The sequence below is a fragment of the Gorilla gorilla genome, chromosome 10 (assembly GCF_029281585.2).
Source record: "Gorilla gorilla gorilla isolate KB3781 chromosome 10, NHGRI_mGorGor1-v2.1_pri, whole genome shotgun sequence".
Lineage (NCBI taxonomy): Eukaryota > Metazoa > Chordata > Mammalia > Primates > Hominidae > Gorilla > Gorilla gorilla.
Genome location: NC_073234.2, coordinates 91,010,111 through 91,016,699, shown reverse-complemented (window position 1 = coordinate 91,016,699; position 6,589 = coordinate 91,010,111). Strand labels below are relative to the sequence as shown.

The 6,589-nt window shown below is 37.2% G+C and overlaps 2 pseudogenes; both read left to right on the top strand.

Moving 5' to 3' along the window:
• Positions 1-4,144: 4,144 nt before the first annotated feature.
• Positions 4,145-6,143, top strand: LOC129526070 (large ribosomal subunit protein uL16-like; annotated as a pseudogene).
• On the top strand, positions 5,542-5,703 carry LOC115930320 (uncharacterized; annotated as a pseudogene).
• Positions 6,144-6,589: the final 446 nt, after the last annotated feature.

The following is a 6,589-nucleotide window of genomic DNA, read 5'->3' as shown; positions in this document are numbered from 1 at the left end:
ACATGTGAGCAATAATTCATTTACTCATCATGTTAAATTTATCATTCAGAAAACAGATCTTCACACCATGTCTTCTCTTGACCTTTGTAGGCTATAATCACTACACTCCTAGAATGTGATCTCTTTCAGCATCCATGCCTTCCACACACTTGCACCAGTCGGGAGGATGGAGATGTCATCTGGGCAGAGGGAGAAGAGCAGTACCATTTAGAGGTCTGTCCCTTTTAAGATATATTCTCTCTGTCAACCTAGGTGAGTATTTTAAGTCTCCAACATGATATCACTAAATGCAGAGTTAGGAAGAAATACATGCAATCTTGCAAGTTAGTATAAGCAGATTCAGTACACCACTGACTATTTGTGTTACCTAAAAATTACCTGAAAAATGCCATGGCCTGCCCAAGTTTTTATCCAGTGGACAGGGGAAGGACAATCCCCCAAATATTGAATAAATATAAAGACAGCAGAACAAAACAGAATGGCTTTCTAATTTCTTACAGACCATAGTTGTTCAACATAATACTTACACATTTGAAAAAAGAAGATTGTTTTACTGGAGTGCCTTAAGATGTTTTCAACATATGGATTTTACAGCAGGGCAGTTCACGAGGCATGAGGAATGTTTCTTTTCTCTATTTGTTGGAGCACTGGAGTGTGAGCTGAAGCAGCCTAATCCTGACTTGCAGAAATGGAGAGGACATGACTTACCGGAATTGTTCATGGAATTGGTTTGGCTAATTCTCATTGATTCTGCCATTTCTCCAGAAGCCATTACTGCAGCTGTTGAAACAGGGGTAGAGAAAAATGACAGGTGCTAAGTGGTATCTAGGAGGTTAATAATGAGCATATTTAAAATAATCTCTAGGACTTCTGGAATTTTCTAGGAGGAATCTTAAGAAATGCTCTAGATTTTGTAACAGCTAATAAAAGAGATACTATAATGCTGATGGTGATGGTGGTGACCCTGATCTACCCTGGAAAACTTGGCTTTTATTGTTTATTCTGTTGTATCTCATTGTTAATTCCTATTTTGTATTCTTTATTTTAAAAATTGTTTTTATTTTAGCTACACAATTAGTTGCACTTTTTTTATTCTTGGGACCTATAACATTCAATGAACGTCTTAGAAAGGTGATGGTAATGTCTAGACCAAACAAAAGAAGAATAGGAATCTGTTCAGGTAAGTAAAAAAGATAGTCTGTCCTCTTTTAGAGTTTTTGTGCTTAGAGGTGAAGTTTTCCCCTCACATACCTAATAAAAATTATAATTTGCATTATAAACTCCCTGCTACTTAGGTTCCTAAGGGGTGGACCATCTTGACCTTTTAATTATTAATGCTTTTCCTCAAATTACAATTATTTGAGGAATAATTACAATCCCTGTTCTGCTAACTGGAAATTTTCTAATAGAGTTTTCATTTTTCCATATTTCATTAATTGCAACCTGTGTATCATATAATGATAGAATCTTCAGAACAGCACCTTATTAACTGGAAAGGTTATGAAATGCTAATGAGCTCTTTTAAATGGCGAACTCCCTACAAGACTTTCCAGATTCTTTCTTTTCTTTAATGTTTCTTATATTTTTAGATATTCTTCCTTGTATTCTTCAAGATTATTTTAAATATTCTTGAAAAGAAATTAACATATTTGATGGCCTTCTGTATGTTGAACCTGCTCACATAATTACTGTATTTATTTCTTTCAACAAGCCCTGTGAGTAAGGCATTCCTGCTCCTCTGCAGTAAAGGGAAACAAGGATAAAAAAACAATGTTATTGGCTCAAGGTCAATGGTGGAGCAACGATTTAAGTTCAAATTTTCCATCTTCAAATCTTGTGTTCTTTCTTTTGTAGAACTCAAAGGGCTGTGTGAAAAGTTTACTGTGGAAAAAAAAATTGAAAAAACTGCCACTAAGTAGCAATGGAAGGACTTTTCCCGCTAAGGTGCCATTATTATCTGTCTTCATCATTATTGTCTTATTTCACTTCTATTAATTACTCTACTTACTTCTTGCCTTTATTCCTTTAATCAGACCGAACATTGTTTATTTTCTTCTTTTTCTAATTTGTCAACTAATATGCTGAAATTATGTAAGAATCATTCAATTATACACATAAAATGATCTATAATGGTCCAATTTACCAGTTCCCTTTCTATCTTCACTGGGTTTTACACAATTTGAATTTAAGCATAATGGAAACACCACTTGTGAATGGCTTTTGTGTCATGTTTAATTTTTCCAAAGAATTGCTCAAGATGCCCCTTCTACTGTTCAGCAGAATATTCTGTAGCTTTTTATCAAAACTCCATTGCACTCCTTCCCCAAATTGTCCACGGATTCTGAGGTTTACTGAATTCTGAGAGGCTAGACCCGTTTACAAATGGAAGGTGAAATGAGAACTGAAGTCTAATCTGGCTACTAGTGGCCATTGCATCTGCCTCTGTCCCAGTATTGTTGTTTTAGGCTGTTTCCACAAATCAGATGGCCCTACTTCTCCAGATTCTGAATGTTCTACATCTGGGCACAAGATTACCGTTCTTTCATTGTACCATCTCAGGCTCAGTCATTGTTACTTAAGCAGGCCACCATGTTGCGGGACTGGTGGGGATGAGCTTGCAGGCTCAGTTGTCAGTGTGAGAACTTTCCCTTTCCTATGACCTTCCAGATGAGGAACTGCTCAGATCACCAGCTGCTTCAGGTTACCAGCCCACACCTGTCTGTCTCACCTCTGACAACCTTGGTAAGTTTTTCTGCCACTGGGACTGATTATTAGAGTTTCTATAAATAAGCATGGTACAACATCTCAGAATATTGACAATAACAATTATTTTTCGAGATTTTTATTAAAGATGCTAATTATTTCACATTACTTGTTATAATTTTAGGAAGTAGTTATTAAAATTATGTTTTTAATTTCCTGGTCATCTGTCATCAAGCGAGTCATTATAATTTAAAGGCATGAAAGTTTCTTCTAGCTTAGGTGTCATACCTTGGTCATACCTTTTAGCATATTTAGGTTTATGATCTTCATCTGTGAAATGAAGGAATTGGATTAAAATAGCACAATCTAGTTTAGGTTTGTTTTCTGGCATATGTCCCTTCTACAGTAAAAATCATCTCATCATCTTATGTGTTGCATAATAAATAATTTAAAATTTATGAAAAGGCCAATATGTTATTACAGATCATATTCTTAGTAGTATTACCAAAAGTCCCATTTCCTTAGGATAGGCCTGGATTTTATATATTCTCCTGGGATGATGATTATTATTAGTAGCCCTTTCCATTCTCAAAACTGTTCTAGTTTGGATGATAAATTACATGGTGATCTTAATTGATTGTTTAAATATAATCTTAATAATTATTATATAAAATACATTTTAACTTTTTCCCACTTAACAAGTAACATTTGCTATCAATTTTTTAAAATTTTATTTAAAAATTTTTTTTAATTTTAAAAAACTGAAAGATCTGAAATGTAAAATGTTTTCTATAATATTTAGTTGGGGACCAAATATATATTAAAATATAGATATAAATGTAACTACTTGTGGCAACATCAACAAAACTGCTTATTTTATGTTTGGATTTCTTGCATTTTACTTTTAAAAACACAAGTGTTTTATTGAAATAATTTTTATATTTTTGTTCCTAAAATATGGGTTCAGAGAAAAGATTTCAGTTGTCATTTTCCTAGCCTATGCTCAAATAAAATATTTTGTTATGGATAATATTTAATCCCATTAGACGAAAACCCCAAATTCCATATTATTGGCAAAATAGTTTCTCTTTTAACATTCTAAAAGTAGAACTAGAGAGAGCGTGATGTGCTATATAAATATTTTGATTAGTTCAATGCAACTGGTAGGTTTGGTTAAAGAAACTCTTAAGGGAATTTATAGAATTATCTCTTTTATGTTTCGTATAAATTTGTATTTCAACATCAGTGTTCTTTGCTTCCTGTCTTTAACCAATGATCCACCACAGATATAAATTAAACAATGAATAAGAACAAAAACAATTTAAAACTGCGTAATGGTCCAAACCACCATGGATGGTGTTCTGACGATGATACACGGGGTGAGGTCTGACTCATGAGCCGCTGTCCGTGATGACTTGACATTCTCAAAAGGAAATCCCGAATGTTCTCACTGCATGCTGCTGCAGGCCCTCATGGCAGGGCATCCACACCACTGGCTCAGGTGCTGGTTGCTCCAGAATCTCTCTTCAGCTGGCCTTTTTCTTCTGAACTGTCTGTGAGAACATCACTGCAGGCACGGTTTTCTCCAACCATAATTGCTGCTGCCAAAGCCACCTCGGACTTGGGAAAGGGTAAACAACTCCACTAGACATGTGCACTCCAGCAGTTGGGCGTCTCCTTTTTCTTTAATTTCTCTTAGTAAAGGAGAGGCCAGGAATTACATTTAATCATTGTAAGATTTTTAGGATTTGGAGCATTTTAAAACATATTGTTTGAGGATAATAGAAGGGAAGTGCAACTTATACAAAACATCTGAAAATTGCAGCCTCTGTTCCAAATCCTTTGGGGGTTCCTCATCAGGCAGGTCCTTGCTTTATTCTTGATTATAGGGGCAACTCACCCCATGCCCAGTCACTAGCACTGGCTGTTACAGTATTGAGGCTTCATTGCTCATTAAGATGAGTCCCTCACCTAGAAAAGGGAGAGGTTCTCTTTGTCCTCGGTAACTGACATATTTCCCAAGCCCTCCTTTCTTGTCTCAGGATTTACTTCCTTGTGGGATAATTGATAACAGGAACATCAATTTTATTTTAGGGAAACTTTACTTCCACCCATTGCAGTATACAAAGATCCTGTGGCTGTACTATGTTCATTGGTTTCCCATTGTCAGAGTAGTGTGGTTTTAAACACCACTTTTGAGATGCTAAAAATTCAGTCCCAATGGGACTTGTTCAAATTCAGTTCAGTTTCTGGTCATCAAAAAATCAATCTGTTTTAAGATCTAGTCTTACCCATGAAAACTTTAATAATGGTAGATATCTAAAACATGAGTTAATTACCCCCAAAATGTTTCAGTTTTTTCATTGTTATATTGCCAAAAACCATTCTGGCTATATATATTTTTAAAAGAAGCCATTTGCATGTCCTTTAGTGGTAGAATATAAATTTGGTTAAAATTGGATGACATTTACTTTAATTATCTTCAAAGTATGATGAATTTTTCATGTGTGGAATGTGTGGTCTGATAATTTTTTAGGAAACAACACTCCACTAGAGAGCGTAGAATCTTAGAATTCATCTACTTCATTCTCCTCCTGGTACTCTACTTTCTTCTACAACGTCCCAGCCGAGCTGAGGTCTGAGCTGTGCTGCTCAAGGCTGTCCCATGTGAATACAGATGCAGAGACCCTGTAAGGGTAACAGAGGAAACTGTGAACCCAGGGGAAGAAGATAAACTTGTGGACATATGTGCAAGGAGCAATTTTAAGTATATTGCACTAACCAACTCATGATCTGTAACTCCTTTGTTAAGGAAAAGAATGTATATCTATGTCAAACTTCCATTTCAGAAAGCAGAGGTCAAATTATGAGTCTTGGGGAATTCAAACTTGTGTTAAGAAAATGTGTCCCAGTGTGCAATAGCTGCAAACAGCAGCTTCCTTGGTAGTGTATGCAGCCTGTTTGTTGTATGGGTTGCTCTAAAGGACCTTGGAGACAGTCCTTTCAGATGGATGTACATGTTTTTGACCTTGCACTACCCCAATGTAGGCTCCAAACAGGCATGCGAGGTGCCTTTGGAAAGCCCCGGGGCACTGTGGCCAGTTGGCCAAGTTATCATCTCCATCCGCACCAAGCTGCAGAACAAGGAGCACGTGATTGAGGCCCTGGGCAGGGCCAAGTTCAAGTTTCCTGGCTGCCAGAAGATCCACATCTCAAAGAAGTGGGGCTTCACCAAGTTCAATGCCAATGAATTTGAAGACATGGTGGCTGAGAAGCGGCTCATCCCAGATGGCTGTGGGGTCAAGTACCTTCCCAGTCGTGGCCCTCTAGAGAAGTGGCGGGCCCTGCACTCATGAGGGCTTTCACTGTGCTTCCCCCTCTTAATACTCACCAATAAATTCTACTTCCTGTCCACCTAAAAAAAAAAAAAAGAAAAAGAATGCTTTAACTTCAATTACCCCTCTCTCTTATGTACGTTTAGTCTGTTATTTTAGTTTTTTCCTGATTCCCTCGCATAAACATTATTATTATATTAAAAGAAAAGAAAAGAAAATGTGTAGAGCTGGGCACGGTGGCTCACGCCTGTAATCCTAGCACTTTGGGAGGCTGAGGTGGGCGGATCACAAGGTCAAGAGATCCAGACCATCCTGGCCAATATGGTGAAACCCCGTCTCTACTAAAGATACAAAAATTAGCCGGACGTGGTGGTGCATGCCTGTAATCCCAGCTACTCAAGAGGCTGAGGCAGGAGAATTGCTTGAACCCGGGAGGCAGAGATACAGTGAGTCAAGATCATGCCACTACACTCCAGCCTGGGCAACAGAGTGAGATTCCATCTCAAAAACAAACAAACAAAAAACAACAACAACAGCAACAATAACCCCCA